The sequence below is a fragment of the Neltuma alba genome, unplaced genomic scaffold (genome assembly GCF_004799145.2).
Source record: "Neltuma alba isolate B1F8T4 unplaced genomic scaffold, ASM479914v2 tig00011103_pilon, whole genome shotgun sequence".
NCBI lineage: Eukaryota > Viridiplantae > Streptophyta > Magnoliopsida > Fabales > Fabaceae > Neltuma > Neltuma alba.
The window spans coordinates 19624-44309 of NW_021635841.1; the positions used below are offsets into that span (position 1 = coordinate 19624).

At 31.7% G+C, this 24686-nt stretch overlaps 1 pseudogene; it reads right to left on the reverse strand.

The window, feature by feature from the left end:
- Positions 1–23733: 23733 nt before the first annotated feature.
- LOC114761234 (glutamine synthetase cytosolic isozyme 2-like) lies at positions 23734–24682 on the reverse strand (annotated as a pseudogene).
- Positions 24683–24686: the final 4 nt, after the last annotated feature.

The window sequence follows — 24686 nt, forward strand, 5'->3', positions numbered from 1 at the left end:
AAAAAAAGGGAGGAAAAGCGGATCTTAAAAACGCATCATACAAAATAAAATCACGCATGATTCTTCCTGTAAAGTAAAAGAAAGGGTGCGGAGCTCATGGGTTTCCTACGTGGCCTAAATCTATGCTGGGCTAAAAGTTTCAGAAGTATCTGTCTGTTCTCAGATTGTATTGAGATAGTTAACCTGGCAACTAGAGGATGTGATGATAATTATCCTTTCAAAGACTTAGTGAATGGCGTGAGAATAACTATACATAGGGATTGCCATGTTATTTTTTGTCATATAGATAGGGAGAGGATTCCCTTGGCAGATCTTTTAGCAAAGATATCTCATAAGATAAGTAGTATTTTTTTGTGTCTTTGATCACCTTGCCCATCTACGATTTGAGGTGGAAAGTGATGATGGACAATAGGCTTAGTTAGCTTGGAATGGCATCTTTTCTCCTTTTATTTGTTGCTCAGTTATCATTCAAAAAAAAAAAAAAAGAAAGGGATTAGGGCAGAAGGGTCACTTAATGCAGGGAAGGGTGAAGGGAGAAAGCTCAAGTGAAGGCACTATGACGAAGGGAAAAAAGTAGGGTTGAGCAAAACCGAATCGTAATTGAAAACCGAACCGAACCGAATTTAATTTCGATTTTTCAGTTCGGTTATTTCGGTTTTCAGTTATATATTTGGTTTTTATTTTTTAAACAATTCGGTTTCGGTATTCAGTTCGGTTAGTAGAGAAAAAAAATCAGTTATAACTGAATAACCAAAATAAATATATTATATATTTATATTTAATAAATATTATCATAATAAATATATATGTAGGTATATGTGAACTTTTTAAATATATTTATATTCAATAAATATGGTTATAATAAATATTATTATAATAAATCATATTGAATGATGAAATATTTATTAATTAATAGTTGTAATTGTGTTTTATTATTACTTTTAATTTAAAATCATTTTTCATATTTATATATTTCGATTAATCAGTTAACCGAACCGAAATTTTCGGTTAATTCAGTTAATCAGTTTCGGTTCAGTATTTAAAATTTACTCTATTTGATTATTCAGTTATCACCGATAATCGAATAGAAAAACTAAATACTCACCCCTAAAAGAAAGCCTTAGCAAAGGGCAAGAAAAGGTGAAGGCGCCACAAAGCCACTTTGGTGAAGGCGAGAAAGGTCCGTCGATGGCAACAAAGGGCAATGTGAGCTGGGATTTGGTAAGTTCTTATATAATTTTATGGTTTTTTGCAATTTTCATTCAATCTCGTCTTCTAGTTAAATACCGTTTCATTTTGCATAAAACAGAGCATAAAAGTAAACAAAACAAAAAACAAACGGCTATACAACAAGAACACATTGATCAACAACAACACGATGAAAGCCCATTCCAACTGGTTAATGGTCCAGAATACAACAAAATGAAACAAATGTTCATCTCATCATCATACCACCATCTTCCCACTGAAGAAATTAAAACAGAGCATACTTCAACACAAACCATGCAAGAAGAGCGACGATCAATGCATTTAATAGGTAAGAATCAAACGCACAATACCTCTCAAACAAACGGCTATACAGCAAGTAAATGAAAAACAAACAAAAGCAAACATCCTATTAAAGCATAAATTTTCAGTTGCATTGCTCAACCAGACTGTCCTTTTGTTTTCTCACACCACACGCTTTCTAACCATTGTTATCGATATGCTAGAATTTCTTACCTTTCAACTAGAAGAGCTTATCGAAATCACTGTTACGGCTTCTTCCCTCAACGCCCGGCGACAAACCGTCTTGCTCCAGTGACAGACACATCGCTGTTCTCCTGCTAATACGGGTCCACCTGGTTCTTGACCTAACCCTTTTCTGCCTTTGTTTTTCCCTTGTGCATCGCGTTTTTTCTTTCACTTTCTTACTAATGATCTTTCTTTTTTGGAGCCTATACCCTAAATTTTAGAATACTGAATGCATTATAAATAAAATTAGGATGTTAAAAGCACAAAAAAAATGTGATTGTTAGTAAAATTATACCACTAAAAAAAAAGATATCAAGCGTAGCTTTACCTTTTAAAAATAGTTATTTATAAAGCTAGAGTATTAAAGAGAAGGGAAAATCATTTTAAAAAAAAGACTTTAGTAATAGAAAAATTACAAATAGAGACCAATTACAATATTAATATGGATTTTAATAATAATTAACAAGTAAATGACAACAATTTTATGAACGGGTTATTATATATAATTTTTTCATTTTTATGATCTATTTTATAATTTTTTCCTAAATAAAAAAAAGGAAAAGGGGAAAAACAAAAAGGACAATGATTCAGTTGTTGACTTGTTCCATCAAAATAATTGAGAAGCAACTATTTTCGTGGCCCGCCGTGTTTGGATGGGGACGTGACGTTATTCCACCTCATCGTGGCTTATCCAAACGAACAAGAACCCAAACACAAACCTCCACATTTGCCACCCCCAATTTCTTCTACCGTTGAATTGTCTCCAACTGGTTGTGGTTTTTCACAAAAACATGTCCTCGATATCGACATTTTATTTTTTTAAAAATGGGAACACCTATCCTTTTTTCTTTTTTAAAAATAAAAAAAAGGAGGATATGTATCTTTGATGAGTACAATGTTACTGCAAATTGCGAAAAGAAGAACCCAATGCGCGTGACGGTGTGGGACCATGGTGCTGCTCCGACATGCCATGTACTACTTTTAATTCCCCATATAAAAATTAGTTAATTAAATTTAGATAGATTAAAAAATTATTTAATTTAGTTATTTATAATAAATATATATTATTTTTTTAAATATTTTTATTAATACAATTTGATAAAGCCTTTAACAAGTATAACTACTATAAAACTTGTATTATGAAAAAAATAAATAAATATAAAATACAAATTAGATTGAGGTTTTATATTTAAAATTAAAATAAAAATTAAACTAATTCTTATATTAAAAAATAAAAACAGTATAAAAACGATAAGATGAACCCTCAATTGAAGACTATATTTGAAGTTGACGCGTTTGGATTCATCTCCATGGATCAATCAATAAAACTCAATAATTTATAGGTCGTTGATTTGATCCTATTTTTAATTATTGTTTCGCCGGACAATTTTATGGGTTCACAATTTTTTTGTTATTAATTATCATAATAATTTTTTTATTGATTTAAAGATTCAATTAAATTTTTAAATGAGATCTTTTGATTAATAATTTATTTAAAATTTAACAGTTGATAGAGTATAATAACATTATAAGATTCATATAACCACCTTCATTTAATAAAAAAAAATTATTGTTATTGGTGAATTTCAACATGTAACCTCTCCACACTCCATCTCGATCTTGTCACCAGCATTAACAAATTTATTTAGCTGCAGTTACAATCTAATTTAAAATTTTGAATAATAAAAAATATATAATATATTATTAGGCATATTAATTGTAGTGAAACAAATTATGATTTTTTAAATATGAAATCTTCGGTCTAAGTTCATGTGTATACAGGTTTTAAATCCGACAATACTTGAATCCAATAGACCTCATATTTATATTTATATTAAAAGGAAAAAGTTAAATTATGCAAATATTAACTTAGGAGCAAGCTTTAACACTCATTTTTAACATTATAAGACGAAACATTTAAACCTTCCTTAAAACGAACAGCATCATCATCAAGAAGCACGATATAATTCATGAACAAATGAAATTGGCTGGTCTGTTCAGACAGGCTTTGAAGTTGCGGTGGCTATTGCCAATGGTGTTAAAATAAAGCTGGCTATAGATTAACTGTTTAATTCTTATACAATTCGGGTTTTTAGTATAGAACCTATTCAATTAATTTTACTAGATTAAAAAAGTTAGTTAAGTCAATTAATCATAAAAAATATGATATTTTTTAAAATACTATATTTATCTTTCTTAATATTTTCTCTTCTTCTCCTGCTTAATTATTTTTGAGGGAGTATCAATATGAATAATATAAAAAAATTGATAAATACAAAAAAAAGAGATATTATATTTAAGATCAGGATCAACTCAATAATTATGTCATGTATTAAAAACCAAGGGAGTATTTAAGATTGGAGAAAGTATGGCCTATAGTCCTAAATACTACCTCTGGTCTTAATATAAAAAGCTTATTTAATTTTTATTTTGGTCCTAAATATAAGACATCAATTAATCTTGACTATCATATTTGTCTAATTTTTCCAAAGATACTCTTTATAATAATGATAGTTATAACAAATACACTTCATTAGTAAAGATATTTTAAGAAAAATAATATTACCTTCAATCCTAATTATAAGAGCTGGTTGACTAATTTGAAGAGATTAAGAAAATAAGTTAAGTTAGTTATTTGTAATAAATATGTGTTGCCTTTCCTAAAATATCCTTGTTCATCAAGTATATTGGCTAAAACTACTACTGTTAGAAGGACTATTTTGGAAAAAAAACATAAATATAAGAGATAAAGTGGATTGGGGTCTTATATTTAGGACCAAAATAAAATTTAAACAAGGTCTTATATTAAGGACCAGAGGTAGTACTTATTTATTACAAATAACTAATTTAACTAATTTTTTTAATTTATTTAAATTAGCTAACTAGTTCTTATATTAAAAACTGAAAGTAGTATAAGAGATAATTGCACTGCTATATATATTGTGAAATAAAGGAGTTAGGCCCAAATGCGAAATTTAGCTCTTATAGTTAGAATTAGAAGTAGTATATCAGTTACCAAGGAGGATTGTGCTTAACAGAAGAGACTAGTCCCTCATAATGTGACGAACCAATGTTTGAATTTCTACTGAAAGAGATGTCTACATTTAGTGTCCAATATTGTTTTAATTAGCAAAAAAAAAAAAGAAGGAGAAGAAGAAGGAGTATATCAGACACAGGATTGGACAATTGGCTGAGAATGCTAGAGGATTTTGATTTTCAACAATTTGTTCCGACAACGCACGGTGGGGGTTAAGGACAGGTCAGATCGGTCCTACAATGAGCCTATGTGAGTAAAGTAAATAATACTCGCTTTAGCTTAGATGACTTCGGTTTGCTATTTGCCCACGCGTCTCCGCCACAGCTGATACGACGCCGTGTTACATGCTTCCTTGTTCTCCGGAAAGCTCCGTGTTTCTTTTTTCCATATAAAATTATCACCTGAAACCATACTCAATTCAATTCAATGTGAACCACGCCGAGGGGCCTCAAAGATATACACATGACAGGTATTATCTCTTACATTATGTTATACCCAAGTTCATTAAATTTTATTTAAAAATTTATAGTAGTATATAATAAAACATTGCCTGTGCTAAAATAATTCAATAAAAATTCGTGCTCCCATTATTCTTCAGTTGACTTAGTCCTATAGGTGAATTATTATGCTGGCCAATAATGAATTATTAAGCTTAATTACCACCGAACTTGGATTGGTGAAAAAAATTAATGGGAGGGGGCAGGTTTTAATGGGGGAAAAAAAAAGGATTGGTTCCGACACAATCTAAAATAAAGAGATTTGGATTGGGATATTAAAGTGATTTGTAATATGCAACTCGCAGATAATCCACAAGCATTATTTCGAAGTTTACACACACACACACACAAACATAAAACAACAAAGGAGCATTTTGTGAGAAGTGAGAAGAGAATGAAGGAGGAGATGAGATGCGACTTGTTGTGGGAGTGAGCATGTTGTTGTGTCATTTATGCCCACAACACATGCATGTGTGTTGTGTGTAGTTGAGAGGCAACATGAATCCAATCAACTGGGGATTCCTTTTATTATTATTATTTATTAAAATAAAATCTGATCTTTTCCCAGCATTCTAGACATTAGCCTTTAATTTGGCATCTCACTTTTGCTTCAGCCGCTCCTACAAGTTCATTTATCTTGATGAACGAGTCGTTTGACTTTTCCTCTCTAAGATACTACCTCCGGTCTTCAATATAAGATCCTGTTGATTTTTATTTTGATAATAAATATAATATCTTAATCTATTTTGTCTCTCGTATTTATACTTTTTTTTCAAACTAGCCCTTCTAACAATGATAATTCTAGTCAATACACTTGATTAGTAAGGATATTTTAAGAAAGACAACACCTATTTAAGACAAATAACTAACTCAACTTACTTCCTTAATCTCTTCAAATTAGTCAACTGACTCTTATAATTAGGACCGGAGGTAGTATATCACAGCATTCTCTCATTTCTGCCCAAAAGTTTTGTGTTGATTCATCAAAGGGGTCCTTCATCTTAACATGATCGGAATCTTAAGCTTTTATATTTTTGATATTGTGATTAAGTTGTTTAATTCCCATTAATTTGGACAAAACGTACGAAAAGCTTCTCCCTTATCTTCTCTGCTCTTATTTTTGTGTGCGTTACTTTGTTCTCCTAAAATTACTTTTATTTATAGACATGATGGGATTGCAATTTGTTAGGAGACAGATAATTAAAAATATGATCAGAAGGGTTGAAGATAATCTTAAAAATTAATCACAAGCATTTCTAATTTTCTCTCACCACAAGGGTCCATTTTTGGTTGCTGTTTTTTGTTTTTGGCCAGAAAAATAAAACCCTACGCCAACACTTCCGGCTCCACCTAACGTCTTATCATGTGGGGAAAAAAACATCAATAATTTCCAATGCATCACGTCATATAAAAGTGATTTATTTTTGTCTTTTCAGGCATGACATAATGATAAAAAATTTTCTACGGTTAATGATTTAAACGCACTTAAAAGATAAATAAAAACAGCCATTATATGACATGACATGATTGAATATATTAAACTCATCATTCATTATTAAACAAAATAAATAAAGGACACATCAAATGCGATTCACATAAAAAGAAGAAACCGAACGCAACCAGCCACTTGCAAATATGAAAATATGTATTCCCCTCAGGTTAGGAAAATATGCATTTGCTTCTTCTTTCATTTCGACTATGCAAGTGGACATTAAATAATTCCCCTAGGTTGAGGAAAATATGCAAATGCACACCATCACATGCTCTTCCTAAATTAAAAACCTATGTAACACCGACAAAGTCGAAGGTTATATTTAATCCTCTATCTACGCTCTAACAAATAATTATTAATGCAGGCTGTGTTTCAACGAAGAGATCGATCATACTCCATAAAAGACAGATCAATGAATGCAAAAATGGAGAATTTCAAATGTATAGGAAAGCCTAACTAAGATTTAAACCAGTATGCAGATGCCCAGTGTTGGGATGATTCACAATATTTGGTTAGTGAACAAGTTGGTAATTGTCCATTCTTGGCCGCAAAGTTTGGCTTTATTTTTATTTTGGTAACAAGTTTTGCTTGATTTGGCTTCTCGAATATTCAAAAAAGAGCAGTATTTAATGAACAAGTTGGGAGGATTTGTCTCTTGAAAGTTTCAAATTACTGTTCTAGGGAATGGAGTTTGGTGTGCTCAATATGGTCCTTTTTGTACTGAGATGTAGTCTAGGGCTCATCAATTGCCTAACCAACCCGACAAGGTGCATGAATCATTTGAATTCTGAATTTCGATGCAATATGTGCATGGATGAACCGAGAAGGATATGGGCTGATTAACAGATTGAGTCTTCGCAGGGTGTAGGATATTATTTTCCCTGAAAAATACTATATGGCCAACAAGACACTACGAAGCATATAAATCTTCTGGACTAAGGACTACTACGTGTTCAGTTTGAAAGAGTTAACATTAGGGACCTGTGAAGCAAATGTACACTTAAAATATATACTACCTCCGGTCCTAATTATAAGACCCAGTTGACTTATTTGAGGAGATTAAGAAAATAAGTTAAGTTAATTATTTGTAATAAATAAGTGTTATCATTCCTAAAATATTCTTGCTAATTAAGTATATTGGCTAGAACTATCATTATTAGAAGGATTATCTTGGAAAAAAATGTATAAATATGGGAGAGAAAATGGATTGGGGTCTTATAATTAGGACCAAATAAAAAATCAAACGGGATTTTATAATAAGGATCGGAGGTAGTATTTATATATGCAGATATCCAATGATGATGGAATAATGTCAGTTTTCTTCCTTAATGTTGCTAACTTTTTGGTCTGTGAAATGTTCTGCATTTGAAGAAGCTTTTGCTGTTCCTCCTCGCTTTCCTGAGCCATTGCCTTTTTTGCAGCTTTTATTGTTCTTGATCACTCATTTTTTGTGCATTTTTATGCAAGAAGATGCGAAGTATCGATTACATATGGCGACAAACGCACATTGAAACGAGCATTAAAAAATGCAGGAGGAACAGCCGATTCGTCAGTGTGTTCCTAGAAGGCGCCCAAAAATCAGGAAAGTAGGGTTTCAAAAGGGGAGGAGGCAGGCCAACAGAGGCCGATGTGCTGCGAATTGTAGATTTCGAAAGGGATGTGATTCCAGAGAAAATGAGGAGAAAGGAGTAAACGTACCTATGAGGGGTGAGATCTGGGAAGTATTTAGGTACTCCCTCCGTTTTTTATTATAAAAGACACTTGATGCTTATGGTATGTTTCTATATTAAGAGACACTTAAAAGTTTTCTTTATTCTTTTGTATTGATTTCCTAGTTTACCCTTATTTATTTTGTCTCCAACTCATACTCTCTCTTCCCCCACTTCTCTTTCTTTTAATAATTTAATTATTTTTTCTCATGTTCTCTCTCCTTATTAATGAGGGTATTGTTAGAAAAAACATTATACTTTTTACATATTAATTATCTTTAATTAATTTTAACTGTTTTTTTTATCAACGTAATTTGGTTATTTGTCTCTTATAATAAAAAACGGAGAGAGTAAAAACCAAATTATAGTTTTAAAAGTGTTTTTAAGTTTGTGAAATAAATATATTAAGAAACTTATCGAAAAAATATTTTTTAAAAATATTTTTAAGAATTGCCAAACATCGTTGGATAGATGAGGACACGAAGCTTGATTATTGGATTAACGCGCGGGACAAGAAAACAAGCAGCCGATTTGGCTTTGGGCTTCCCTGGGAGTTTGAGTAATTTCATTTAAAAACAGCCGTATGAATATAAAATCAAGTGTGAAAGAAAATTTACAAAAAACCAATTTAAAAAAGTTCTTTAAAGTATCATCAATTTTAACACGTCTCCAGCTTATTTGGAATTATTTATGTAATTCAAGATAAAAGTTTTCTCTTTATTTATCATATATTTTATAAATTATGATTAAAAAACTGATTTATCGTCATTTTAAATAGGCCAATGTTCTAAAATATCTGAAGTTGAATGTTGGTGATTCCTAACTTGTCATATGGATAATTTATGTTGGATGCTTTTATTTCTTTTCGTATTTCTTCGTATAAAGAACACTGTTCATTTTCATTTGATGAAATTTTAATAATTCTTACATTTTACTGGATTAGTAGTATTATTACTGCGGAATGCAACAATGTTTAAGAAAAATTAAAATTTACATTCATATAAATTTTTATTTCTTTTCGCATTTCTTCATATAAAGAACACTGTTCATTTTCATTTGATGAAAGTTTAATAATTCTTACATTTTAGTAGATTAGTAGCATTAGTAGTGCAGAATGCAACAATGTTTAAGAAAAATTAAAATTTACATTGATATCCCACCAACCCAAAAAAAAAGGGTGCATAATAAAAAAATGTAAGTGCAATAATTCTTAATATAAATTACTACCTCCTATTCTAATTATAAAATCTCATTTATAGTTTATAAATAAAATCTTATAATTCAGATAAAAAATAATACATTATAAAATAAATCTTATATTTAAAACCATCCACCATTTGAGTACTTGGGAAAGTGGGTAAGGCGAAATCCTGGTTTCTCTCTTCCCTTTTTTTTGCAATCTTTTATGGGCTTGATATAGATATAAACAAAAATGAGTTGGGCCAATTAGCCCAAGTCATCCCAATGGGCTTTCACCATGTCCACAACTCAACTTTAAGCTTCTCTCAATTGTGAATCCCGTTTATAATACCTCCACTACAACAAAGCAACAGAGCAATCCAACTGTTTGTCTTGTTCTGTTTTTTTTTTTAATGGGCCGGGTTCCATAGGCTTGTGGACTTCTGTTGATTGTTTTCGCTTGCTTATAATGGATATACTTTTCTTTTCCGTCTCCTTCCAATTTCACGGTTTGGGATTATGAAAATGATATCGTGGGGACCTCGTAAGAAAATTACTGGTGATTCTTCGGTATCTATTTTGAAAAATAATTGTTAAAATGACATGACATTGTTAAATCTTTAAAAAGGCTTCAATGAACGTGTTGAATTTCAACTACAGATTGTATCTTATATTAACGATCAGAGGTGTTTGGATATGGATTTTTTTCCCCTTTCTTACTAGGCACATATATCCTTCTATTAAAGACAATTCTGTTTGAGGCATTATCTGACATTAAATGTTGACACTTGTCTTGGTAGGAATTCAAATCTTAAATCATCATGTATCACATTAGGAGGAACTAGCTAAGACACAAGTGGTTGGTTGGATATTGGTCTTGTCCATCCCTCCACAGTCCATATCAGCCGCCCAATCCATTTCGTTTCAGGCTGAAAAGAGCCACAAACAAATAACCGGAGGCTTTTGAATGTTGATTGGGAAAAAAAAAAAAAACAGAGAGAGAGAACGAGGCACAGATCCTTCTGAATTTTTTTGATAGAAAAATTGCCATGTGCAAACGTAAGCAATTCCATGAATCAAACATTTGATGTCATTATTAATATACTACCTCCTAGTTATTAATTTGAGCAAATTTTAAAAAATTACTAAATTAGTTCTTTGTAATAAACAGATGCTGTCTTATTTAAAATACTCTTATTAATCATGTATATTAACTAGAACCATCATTTAATAAAACATTTAACATGTGTAACTATTACAAGAACTAATTTAAAAAAAAATAGATAAGTGTGAAGAATGTGCGGAAGGTGCGCCGGCTGAAATCATCCCATGAAGGTTATGGCCTAGTGGGGTGGTTGATATTCATACGAGCCATCCCATTATGGAGGACGTCACCGTCTCCTCATCAACTTTTATGATTTTCAAAAAGTGAATTTATTCCCATGGTCAAAAAAAAAAAAAAGTGAATCCATTCAGTTTCAACATGTTTAAACTTGACCCTGGTCTTCTTTGTCACCTTCTTGCATTTTAATATTGTTCTCCCATTTTCTACGTCTTGCAAATACAACAACAACGCACATATCACGCACTAAGCAGAATTGGTTATACAAGGTAGACGTTGTTATTGGGGTGTATCAGTAATTCCGTCTTTAAATATATTATTCATCAAACGAAGCTAAATTCAAGACTGGTCTTCAAGGCCCTGCATATTCCCACGAATCGGACTAGTCGGGTGCTCGTAGGGCCGGATGCCAATGGAGAAATGGGGAAAACAATTCTCCCACGATTCTTGACCGTGCCTCACATGTGCATTACTCAATAACCACGTGCTAAAAATGGCAGCTTTAACTAACAGAGGTTGGATCTAATGGAAAGAACTAATCCTTCACAACATGACGAATTAATATTTGAATCCCTGCTAGGAGAGATGTACACATTTAGTGCGCAACTGTGTCTCAAATAGGATTGCCTCCAACACGAAGATACTTATGTTTTAGTTAAAAAAAAAAAAAAAGGCCGCTTCCTGTGTTATTTTTGTTGGGTTGGAACCTCTTCTCCGCTCTTCCCATCCTCTTTCGTCTTTTTTCTCTTTTAACCATTAGATCAATATTTTAACAGTTTAGATTTAAATCTTTTCAAAACTATTAAAATATTAAATTATAAAAATAAATAAATAATAAATTATAGACTATATTAAAATTTAATCCTAATGATTTGTAAATACACTAAATGTTTTTAAATTTTTTTATAAATAGTTCATTAAAAAATTTAAATCTAAACCGTTAAAATATACTAATCTAATGGTTAGAAAAAAAAAAAAAAGAAGGGAAGAGGAGAGGTTCCAAACTATTTTCCTGTTACACACTTTTAAATTATCTTTATAAAAACGTTTTTGTGGTTAATTTTAGGAAAACTACTTAAATGCGATTTAACAATAAGAAGATCCGGCATATTCACTCAGAGGGTAAGAAGTAAAAGATTCAAACTCTCCTAATGTTTAAAAAACCCAAAAAAAAAAAATTACGCAAAAAGTTTTGAGAAGTTTGTCATCACTGATTAATTATATTCCTTTAGGAAAATAAATATTTACAGAAACTTAAAAAACCATTATCAAATTTCAAAAGTGTAAAATATGTTACCCAAAAATTCATAAATTTAAGTAATGAGATCACATTTAGTTGGCTACGCAGCAAGTTCCAAAAAAAAGAGTAAAGAAATTGTGTGGAAGTTGGATGGATGGAATGAATAAGTGGCAGTTTGAGTAATAATGAGAAAATAGGGCATGGAGAAAGAAACCAGAAAAGTGAGACTTGGTAGATTGATTAGTTAAGAGAAAGTAGAGGATTTAGTCAAATAAGGAATGTTTGATGTTATCAAGGTAAATTGTGATCAAGTTTCAACACTTCAAATAAATTATACATCTAACGTTGTTTTATTTTCGGTGACTCCTTTTCCTTGTTCTACATTCTAATTCCACTCTTATTAATTTAATAATTTGGATTTTTTTTTCATTCCATCCACTCTTATATACTCCTTCCGTTCTTTATTATAAGAGACATTTGATGCTTATGGCATGTTTCTATATATAAGAGACATTTAAAAGTTGTCTCTATTTTTTTGTGTTGATTTCTTATTTTACCCATATTTATTATCTCCAACTCATACTCTCTCTCCGTCCCACTTCTCTTTCTTTTAATAATTTAATTGTTCTCTCTCATGCTCTCTCTCCTTATTAATGAGGGCATTTTTGAAAAAAAATTATACTTTTTACACATTAATTGTTCTTAACTAATTTTAACTATTTTTTTAATCAACGTACTTCGGTTATTTGTCTCTTATAATAAGGAACGGAGAGAGTATTAATTTAGTTTGGTCTTTTTTGTTAGGTTGTTTTCCTCTGTACGTATTGGACTAGCGCGCATTGTATTGGTTTCATAACCTTATGCGCGGCTAATTCTTTTTATGTTTTTTTTTTAAAACTTATGTTTGATTTGGAATTTCTTATACTAGTAGTGAGATTTGAACTTATTCTTTTCCATGCAATACCGATTAAATTTTTGTCAACTACACTTGGTTTTAATACTGTTGGATGAGATGTCATTGACTATTATAAATCTAAGTACTTTGACAACCTACTAAGGATGGAATTAATAGCCCACAACAAAGGAGAAGGAAAAAGGACATGTTTAAAATGCTTTCCTTAAGAGAACCAAATCAAATTAACTCCAAAATCCTACATAGTTTATACTACTTCTAATCTTTAATAAAAGAACTAGTTGACTAATTTGAATAGATTAAGTAAGTTTGTTAAGTTAATTATTTGTGATAATAGATGTTGTTTTCCTTAAAATATTTTTATTAATCATGTGTATTAGTTAGAATTACAATTTGATGGAATATTTAACATGTGTAACTATTACAATGACTACTTTGAAAAAATACTCCTCCGGTCCTTAATATAGAACCCAATTCTTAGGTTAGTTTTGGTTCTAAATGTAAGATCCATTTTTCATATTTATTAATTTTCTCTAAACTATCCCAATTGATACTGCCTCAACCATAATCATGTAGAAGAGGGAGAGGGGGTATTAAGAAAGATAATTATGGTCTTTTAGAAAAAATGTGTCACTTTTCTTATAATTAACTAACTTGTCTAACTTCTTTAATCTAATCATATTAGTTAAATGGGTCTTATATTAAGGACCGGAGGAGTAGTTAAATATGAAAGACAAAATAGACTAAGATCTTATATTTAGGGTCAAATTAAAAGTCAAATTAACTTTTATATTAATGAACGAAGGTAGTACTTTCTTTTCAAATCAAACAAGAAAAATATCATAAGTGAGGATCACATTGCAACAACTTACGGGCAAAGAAACTCAAAGTATGTTATTACCTTATGTCTTTAATATAAAAACTAATTATAGTTTTGTAATTTAATTTAGTTTTATTTTAAATAGGGGACCTCATTGTATTTTATTTTTCCTATATTTTTCATTTTGCTATCAAGTGATAATCCATTGCATATGTCAAGAGATTTCTATCAAGAAAGATAGTTTTAATGCACATGATTAATAAAAGTATTTTGAAAAAGATACAACTTAATTATTACAAATAACTAATTTAATTAATTTCTTTAATATTTACAAGTTACTTATTTAGATCTTATACTAAGGACCATGGTAGTATTTTATTCTTCAATAATTACAAAATTCAGACAAAAATATCTAGGTCAGAAGACTTTGAATTTTAAAATCATTTATTGTACTTAGGATAAAATAAATATAAACGGCAGGAAAAATTATTCATAATATTTAGCCACAATATTCTTCAAAGATTAATCTGCCTGATCACAACTTGGTCAAACAATTAAAACAGGGCAAGATGACCACCGCGAGAAGAGTAAGACTCTGAGTCAACTTTTGATTAAAAAAAAGAGAGAGGGAAATAAAAGGAGATTAGTTGACGTGGCGGGTTGCTGATGTGGAAGTAACAGCCATAATGGACACGGTGTATCTGAAAGATCACGGCATCCGTCGTGTCACACTATCACTTGTCGGAGGACTAATTCTTTTGGATTATTCCAATTCTAATTTCATTGCCTTCAACAAAACGTTCTTTATGATGCTCGTCGGACGCTGGGCGCAGCACAGTACACCCATTTATGAATTATGACCAATCCAACCCTTCGTCGCTTATGTCATTGTTTGTGACTATTGGGACTTCTTTTACATACTGTCTCTGGTTTTTAATATAAACACTAATTTCATATTTAATTTGATCTTAAATATAAAATCATAATCAATTTTTATCTCTCTTATTTATTTTTTTTCGAAACTAATCCTTGTAGTATTGATACATATTAAAAGGTTTAAGTAAATGGCAGTTCTAATACACATGATTAGTAAGAATATTTTAGAAAAGACAACACTTAGTTATTACAAATAACTAAATTAATTAGTGTTTTTAATTTATTCAAATTAATCAATTAGCTTTTGTTTTAAAAAATAGAGGGAATATTTATAAAACATTATTCAAAAACTACTTTTCAATGTTTCCATTGTCGTTAACAAGCCCATGTGTACAAGTTCGGGTCTTTCCTAATGAAACTATAAACTAGATTTTATGTTAAAATAAGAGGTAAAAATAATATTATGATCAATCTCAGTTATAAGATTTTGTTATTATTAATGAGTTTTTATAAGGGTTAAGGTGCACCCAGCACCCCCATGTATTTAGCCAGATGCACCCAGTGATCTGAAGTAATTTGTGGTGCAAATTTGCCCTCAAAGTAATTAAATTGGTGCACTTGTATCCCATGCTAACAGATCTGTTAGTTTGATCGTTAAATTGATGAGTCAGTACAAGTTTGACCAGAAAATCTGACGTGGCATGTCTAATAAGCAGGTGATGTGGAATTTTTTTGGGGTTAAGGTGCATCCAGCACCCCCAAGTATTTTTCCAGGTGCACCCAGTGGCCTAAAGTAATTTATGGTCCAATTTTGCCCTCAAAGTAATTAAAATGGTGCACCGGTATCCTATGCTAACAGATCTCTTACTTTGACTGTGAAATTGATGAGTTAGCACAAATTTGACCAAAATAATTTGACCTGGCATGTCTAATAAGCAGGTGATGTGGAATTTTTTTCGTCTGCCACTGCTTTGTTTTCTCTGTTCAGTAAATGCTCTCTTCGGCTCTTAGAATTTTTTTCAGAGTAAGAATTTTTTTAGAGATACTCCTCTAGTCCTATTTATAGGGTAGAGAGAAAACATATTTTTTGGTCATATTTATAAGGCACTGAGAGAAATTTTTTGTATGGATATACAAATTTAACCCTCATTTATTATTGTATTGACTTTGTTTATATGAGGTATAATGTATATTAAATAGGGATAAAGTTGGAAAGTTATTAAAATTTAAATGAGAGTTAATGAAATTTAGGGTTTTCCTTGATCTGTGTGAAACATACTGGAAGTACCTTATAAATAAGACTAGAGGAGTAATATTCAGACAAAACAATGGAATTAATAAGAAAAGCCATGTCACCTGCTTATTAGACATGCTAGGTCAGATTATTTTAGTCAAACTTGTGCTGACTTATTAATTTCACAGTCAAAGTAACAGATCTGTTAGCATGGGATATCGGTGCACCATTTTAATTACTTTGAGGGTAAAATTGCACCATAAATTACTTTAGGCCACTGGGTGCACCTGGAAAAATACTTGGAGGTGCTGGATGCACCTTAACCCCGAAAAAATTTCACATCACCTGCTTATTAGACATGCCACGTCAGATTTTCTGGTCAAACTTGTGCTGACTCATCAATTTAACGGTCAAACTAACAGATCTATTAATATGGGATACCGGTGCACCAGTTTAATTACTTTGAGGGCAAATTTACACCACAAATTACTTCAGGCCACTGGGTGCACCTGGCTAAATATATGGGGGTGCTGGGTGCACCTTAACCCTTTTTATAATTAGGACATGAGGCAGTAGTTAGCTTTGTAAATTGAATAGTATATTTGTTGTAGAATCAATTTTAGTTGATCTGTATTTGCTACTACGTAGGCGTATGTAGGAAAAGGAAGGGCTCGCAGGATGACCGCGCAGTTCCCGGTTCTCTCTCGCTTCCAGGCTTGAAATAGTTCACTCACCATACACGTATGCCTCCAAATTACTCATCAATAAAATATTCTTAGTCATAAATTGAATTTAAAATTGTTTTCGCAATTTTAATTTCTAAGTAAAATTTAAATCCCATGTATTAATAAAATTCGAGACGAAAGCCACACTATTTAAGACATGAATAGTATGTTTTGACAAGTCTTTTATTTATATATATATAATTGTTCCAAAAAAATAATAATTTTAAGTATATTTAAAATTTCCCGGACAAATAAATTTATATACTTACTTTTGACATGTTTCGCTAAAACTATATCTTATACGTTCGTAAGAGTTTAATAAGCACGCAGGGGTTAGTTTTTAATTATAGGTTTAAGATAAGGGTGTGAAAAACTGAAACTAAGATTACATATAAAATTTACGTATTCATAATAACATAAATATACATGTCTTTGAAAAATTATTATTTCTTTCTTTTGGTTGCCCAGAGTATCTTTCCATCCTAACAGTAAAAGATTAATCTCTCAGGGTATTGTAACGGAAACCCCTCCCAATAGTATTTTTTTTATACACACTGTTTTAAGAATCAAACCCAAAATATGATGTTTAAGATATTCAAATTTCTTCTATCTAGACCAATACTTGTTGGTTAAATTATTATTTGATGAAGTGAATAATGGGAGGAGAACTCGTTTTTTTGGGAACCACTAAAACGATGACGTTTGAAGTGGTCATGCGTGGCATCAGCTGGGAAGTTGGGCCCAATGAGACCACATAATGGGCTGGCTGGCGCCAACAATTGTTGACCAGACTCACTGTCGCCTTCCTCTGCTTTGGAGAAATGGAAAATGAGAAGGCGTGCGACTTCACCACGCGCCGTCCATTTGTGTTCCCTCCTCCTCCTCAATCTCATTACCACCCCCATCCCTATTTTTGTCCCCTCTTGAAGCAAAGGGACAAGTTTGTCATGTATACTCCAATCTCATAAATTTTTCATTAATTTCATTCTTATTTGCACACAAAATATCATACAAAAACTTTGCTCATCCATGCTTAATTATATACTAGTGTGTATAAGAGTCTTATATTTAGGATCGGAGGAGTATTATTTTATCGTAAGAGTTAGATAATTAATTTATAAACATATATAATTCATTAAGTTTATTATTTTTAATAAATATATGTTCATGTTTCTAAAATATTTCTTTTAATAAAAACCTTCATAGGTTTCTCGTATTGAATGGTTGTTTGTATTGTTTAGGGATGTTCTTTGAACATCAACAATATAACCTAATTAACTTTTGTACCCTATGTTGAGTTTTGAGTGTAGAGTTTTTTTGGTTTTTTTCTGGTTTTTCTTTTTTAAGCTTTAGCTTGTCTTTCTAAACCCTAAAACAGAAAATAAATTATGAATTAAAGATATTGAAAGAAAGACTACTTTTTTAAAATAAACAATTTTTTTACTTCCTTTAAATAATACTATGATTACAGTTCAATGGTCGATGCCTCTTAATTAGAAAAGACTCAGTTAAAAAGATCTAAATTTTAAATTCGACTTGCTTATATCTTTTTGCTTTTTGTAAAGCAGTACTCTTTTGGGAAATTAGCCGCAAAGTTTTAAGTCAATGGACATGGTCTTTATCTTGATCACCAGGGGTTTGGGCCCTTGGAGAACCTCTAATTAGTATTGTGGTCAAAAGTTTAATCACTTAAGTTATTTGACCGAATCTTTGGCCACGTTGCAGAATTCAATTTTTATATATACACATATAATTTATACATACATATATATATTCTTCCGATCCTAAATATAAGACCCTTATACACACTAGTATATAAAACAAAAAGAATTTATGTCGCAAAAAGTGTAATAGTGGTAAAATAGCAACACACATATATCCCTTTTGGTGCAAATTGCAAGTCATCCTTGGAATCATACCAAAATGTGTGATGCCAATTAATAGCCACTTCCGCAACTTGGTGGGAATAAGCGTCATCCATATCCCAACATCAATATTCATCTCAATCCATACGTTTCAAAAAGTGCCCCTAACATGTGCGTGTGTGTATATGTATAAAATCTAGGAAATATCTATTGGCCTAATTACTTTACTTAATTCATATTAATATATGCACACACATCAAATTATAGTATTATACACACAACACCCTAACTTTTATTACAAGTCACTCGTAGAAAAAAGTGGTTTCAAATGTAAATTACCTAGAAGGTCGTTAAATTGAAGACTTTTACTCATGTTCCATGACAAATTTCCCCTACATGCATCAACTTCTTTTCCCCAACACATGAATTAAATCTGTTTAGTCTTTGAAAATAATCATAACATGAATTTTAATATTTATTTGAATTCCAAAAATGTAACGTGTTTCGAAAAATATGGAGGAAAAGGGATTTGAACAATTCAAACATATTGGTTAATTGATAAATGAAACTTCTATTTTCATTTTACATCTTGCCCTCTTTTTCAGCAAAAGTTGGATTGGATATGGATCGCTATTTGATTCTGAGAATGAGAAAGACAAGACGAGTAAGGAGCAACAAAAGGAGGCAACTTGAATTTATTATAAGCCTCAAATTATGACTCGTACCAAAAAAAAAAAAAAAAAACAGAACACATAAGAAATGGCCTGTGTGAAGATGGCCACACGGTTGACGGCATCAATCTCATCCAACGGCTAAAAAAACCTTATCGGCAATATGACGGCACGCAGGTAAATAAACTACCAATCTGTCAACGACACGGTCCAATCGGGTCCAACCCTTAACCGATTCCAAAGGATTGAGCTTTCCCACCAAACTTCCTTTTCTTTTCCTTGTGTTTTTACGTTTCAACCTTGAACTCCACTCTTCTATATATAGCATCCCCCCTCCTCCTTCTCCTTCTAGACTGTTTATACTGGTTTGAAGGGGTCGTCTTATTACTCTCTTACAACAGGAGGAAAAGAAAAAAAAAATCGAAGTTTTCTGAGATTTTGATTATGGAGAACGTCAGGAAGGAAGATGGGTTTCGGCAGAAGGGTGTTCCCGTTCACAGTCAGGTTCGAAAGATCAAGAAGGAATCGGAGAATAATGTTACCGACTGGTTGCCAGACCAGCCGGAGATCAGACCGGTGCTCCGGGATCTCTCCCGACAGATTTCCAGGTCGCCGTTGGGGATATCCGGCCGACCCATCTCAGTCGGTGACTCATAGGCTTCAGGAATTTATATGGAGCCGGGAGTCTATGCCTTAGTATTACTATACTAACTACGCGTACGGGGAGAGCCAGAAACAGAGGACTTGTTTGCTTCACCTTCTCTGTTCTGCTCTGTTTTGCTTTTCTTTCAGAGAGCAGTTAGATATCCTCTGCTTTTTTCTTCTTTCGTGTAAATAATATAATTAATATATAGTTGCCTAGTTTCGAAGAGTTTTGATCCTTCTTCTATTGTGTTTCTTGCTGATGGTATGTAAAGAGAAGCTATTAGAATCAAAAGGTTATGAGAAACAGTTCTTCAGAAAATTAATTGATCTGATTGATACACTTTCTGGGTTTTTTTTGGTGGGTTTCTTGGGAGAATATTCGCAAGTTGAAGGTGAAAAATAAGGTCGTGAAGAGTATAATTAGGGAATCTTAGAACAAGATAAATAAAATATAAATAATCTTGCCTAATTTAATATTAGAATTCCTAACAGTGAGAATTCAATTCTTCATATATCCCACCGATATTTATACAGTACTGTGAATGCATATCACGTTTTGAAGCGTAAGCTCTGCTTCATCATTGACCAAATCTTGGATTTTAAGTAATCAGCATTTACGTTCTGGAAATGACGAGACATATTTCACTTAGAATTAAATTAGTATTGTTTTTTTTTTTTTTTCCGTCTCCTGTTCTAGGAATCAAAGTACATACTCGTCCTAGAATTTTTAAAGACTGCGGATAACTAGTGAATGTTGAATATTTGTTTGTAAATTTATGCTGATGCCTGATGGTCATAGATGTTACGTGATGAATATGATTGGATAATTCAGAACTAAAAGTATAGAAATATTTCTACTTCAAAAAAGAAAATACAAGAATTTTGTTCTGTGCATTGTGATCCGAAGCTCACAGCACAGTGAAGAGTGAATATTACGAAATGTGCTATCTTTCCATCTATATGAAGGAACAGATCATTGTCTTTTAAGAAAGCTTGAAATGGAGGAAACTTCAGTGACATATTCAACGGAATAAAGGAAATCAACTGTTTGTTTTTTTATGTATGATGAATAAAGTGACATGGTTTCTTATGAATATTATAATTGTTTAATTAATTGATTGGATTTACAGTACATTAATGGTGATCTAATCTATGTACAATCATATTTGTGAGAGAACCATCCAATAACTTCACAATTTTTTCTCACCTTCTTCCAAATTTCACGTTGTAAGAGAAAAAAAAAACATGTTAATTGTCTTTCATTTCTTCCTTTCTACGCCTTAATTCCTCTAGTGGGATCGTCTTGGAGTGTATATGATAACAATAGGCAAGTTCAAATTTATTATTATTATTTTTTCAAAAGAGTTATGGTTTAACATTGCAAATGTAATTAATGGAAGCAACATGAAATTGATTTGTTTTTGTCATAAAGCATGATATGACTAGTGACACTAACAGTCAAAGTTGTTTCACTCGACTGATTGGTATCAACTATTTCGTATATGATTTATTTATTTTTAAGTGTGATCTCTTATCTGGGGTTAAAATATTCTAGATGGAGAGAGATAGATAAATAAAAGTTAGGCGAATTCATTTTATGAAATGGAACATATCAAAATTTGAATTGTATTTCTCTTCATCATAATCATTTTAGACTGAAAACGATTTGCATAAGGTGCGGACCACATTATCGAAAGGTTAAATATTGAAACTAAATTGGTTGTCAGTATACTCTATCAACAAATTAACTCACACATGGTTTGGGAGTAGTAAAATTTTGTTTTCCACCAATCAATTTGATGTATTGTCATAATTTTATCCATCAACTTGTCTTCTCCTTTTCCAAATGTTAGGTATGTAAAGCTATGTTGGTTTACTTAACAAAACAAAAGTGATATCCCATTTACTTTTTTAATTTTTTTAATTTTATATTGTATCGTTTGTATATGTTGAGTCATTTGATATCCTAAATCCCATGTCATGCTTGCCCTATGTCTGAGTGAATAATGAATACCAAACAATAATGCCACACTTACGTAGGTGCTGACTTCAGAAGCAACCATGATTGTCAATTGACGCTCCGTTTCCCCATGAAATCTTCACCCAAATCATCCAATCAATTTTTTTTTTTAAAAAAAAGTGTCCTCTAGATGTTGCATTCATAATTGGAAAAATGTTTTTTTTAAACTTTTTTTTTTTCATTTTTTCACATCCGCACACAAATTCTTTCTTAAAAGGTACTAGTAAGATCGTACGCGAAACACTGTGCCAATGTAATTAGTTTTTTATGATAGAAATAAAATTATTATAATTTTAAATTGTCGGGTTAAATTTGCACCTAAAATAACTTTTGAGTATTTAGTATTTCTGAGTAAAAATTTTCTAAGTAAATTTACACCTTAACCTTATATTGAAATAGATGATTGTCACTAAAGTCTTAAATACCCCATCTAACACTTGGGATTTATGCTATTTTTCATTAAAAAGTAAGAAGAAGCAACTTGATATGATGGCAACGGTGGGGAATCTAAATCTTACCCCACTAAATCGACAAGACTGAAACAGAAGCCTCATGAAATCGTCATCAGAGGTTGTCGTTTTGATTTGGGATTGGACATTGCAGGCAACTTCACCGGTTTATAATTGAGTTTGCATTGAAATTGTCCACGATTATCGATGCATGCACCAACATGAGTGCGCGTCCGAGCCTCTTCAATATTAAAAAATATTTTAATAATCATTTAAATTTAATCCCTTAGATTTATAAAGTATATTTTTAATTTCTTAATTTTAAGATTGTTAGTTTATTAAAATAATTATATTATAGAATTACATGATTAAACTTGCTCTGTTTTTTAAAAGGAGTATTTTACAAAAACTAACATAAGTTTATTATAAATAATTAATTTAAGTAATTTTGTTAATATTAAATTATAAGCAAATTAATTATTTCGTTTTTATATTAAATATTATATTTTTCAAAAAAACTTCTTACATCATGAAGCTGAACGGCTGTCTCGGGGTCACCAAGCTTTCTGGTAAATTTCACATTTCTAGAGTTCCTAAATTGTACTACCCTTCTAATGTGCTGCCTCAGTATTTGAACCTTGCAGCGACTCTTAGTGTGCTATTTTGTATTTCATATCTATTAGTCTAATCTTATTTACAAGGCACGCTTTATTTTATTTGTATAAAAAAAAATTTAAACTATATTAACTTTTTATTAAAATATACTAATTTTTTAATTTTATCCATATTAAATATATAAATCTTTCAAAAAATTTAACTGTCTGCACTATATTAATAAATAAAAGATCAAATAGTATATTCATGCTAAAAGTTTTAAAAAGTAACTTATAAATAAGAGTAAGAAAAACTTTTTTCTCTATCTTATAAATAGGATTACAGGAGTATTGTTTATATAGGATTATTAATATTAATTTTTGGTCAAAAAGTAAGGCCTTTTTTTTTTTTTTTAATGTTTTCATCATTTAGGCATATCATTATGCGGCTACAATATTTTGAGCAAAATGAACACATGATCTTTGAACAAATTCATAACTAACATTGTAATACAAGGATACAGATAATCATTATTATTGATGCATGAATTTGAATGCGAAGGGCCGTAAAGGCCGTAAAAGGCCTTATTTGCAAATTAAAGGACGAGGGTGTTCCAAATACACAAGCAGTTGACAGACAAAGAGACAAGGCAGACATGGACAACTAATGTTGGTGGTGTCGAGGATGATGCTCATGGTTTCCACAGTATGGTGGTCTCTGCGATGATGGACGTGACGGCATAGGGATCCATGTTGAAGCTGGCCTTCTGTCCTCAAAGTACCCTTTGCCTTCCTTCTCTGTGTCTTTTCCCACTCTTATTGATGCTCCTCTGTTCGCCACTCCATTCACAAATAATACCACTCGTTATTTCTCAGATTCTATACAATAACAACATGTGGAAGCTATATATACCAATCAATTTTGAAAACAATTGGACTTACCCAGGAGAAAGTGTTAATGTGTGGTGTTCCATGTTTTCCTGTGAGACGCCTCTCGTTTCCTTCACCATAAACAGCCATGTGCTCTTTGTGCCTTAATCCGAGCTTTTCTATGGCCTTCTTTATCACCTCATATCCTCCCTCATTTCTCATCGACTTTGTGCTGTCATTATCATCCCATCCTTTCTTATCACAGCTCGAAAACATTCCTTAAGTTCAAAACAAGTCTCAACTAATTATGACGATACCTGTAATTGGTGTGAGCTGCAGGTCCATTCCAAGGTCCTTGAACAGGCTTGGGATCAAAAGAAACCACAACCCAGCAGTCTCGTCTCTGCGATCCTCTGTCAACAAACCAAACATCCTTGTTAATATTCATAACTTCACTAACTTCAATCACATGCAAAAGATGTAGTTTAATGATAATGGCTTTGACATTTACCATTAGAATGTAGCGAGCAACCCAGAGCTCGTCGCCGCAGAGATGCCACCTGAAGGACCAACTTGGAATTCCCACTATATAAACACAGAAGCACATTTTTAAGCAAGATTGTACTAAGGTGCATGTAACGATAGAGATAGAATCTCTGTGATGATGTTTACTTGGGAAGGCATCACTTCGCCATTGATGCCACAGATGTTAATGCCAGCATAAAGACAGGCTTTGTAGTGTGAGTTTATTGTGTCACGCCCATGAGCTTTGTCT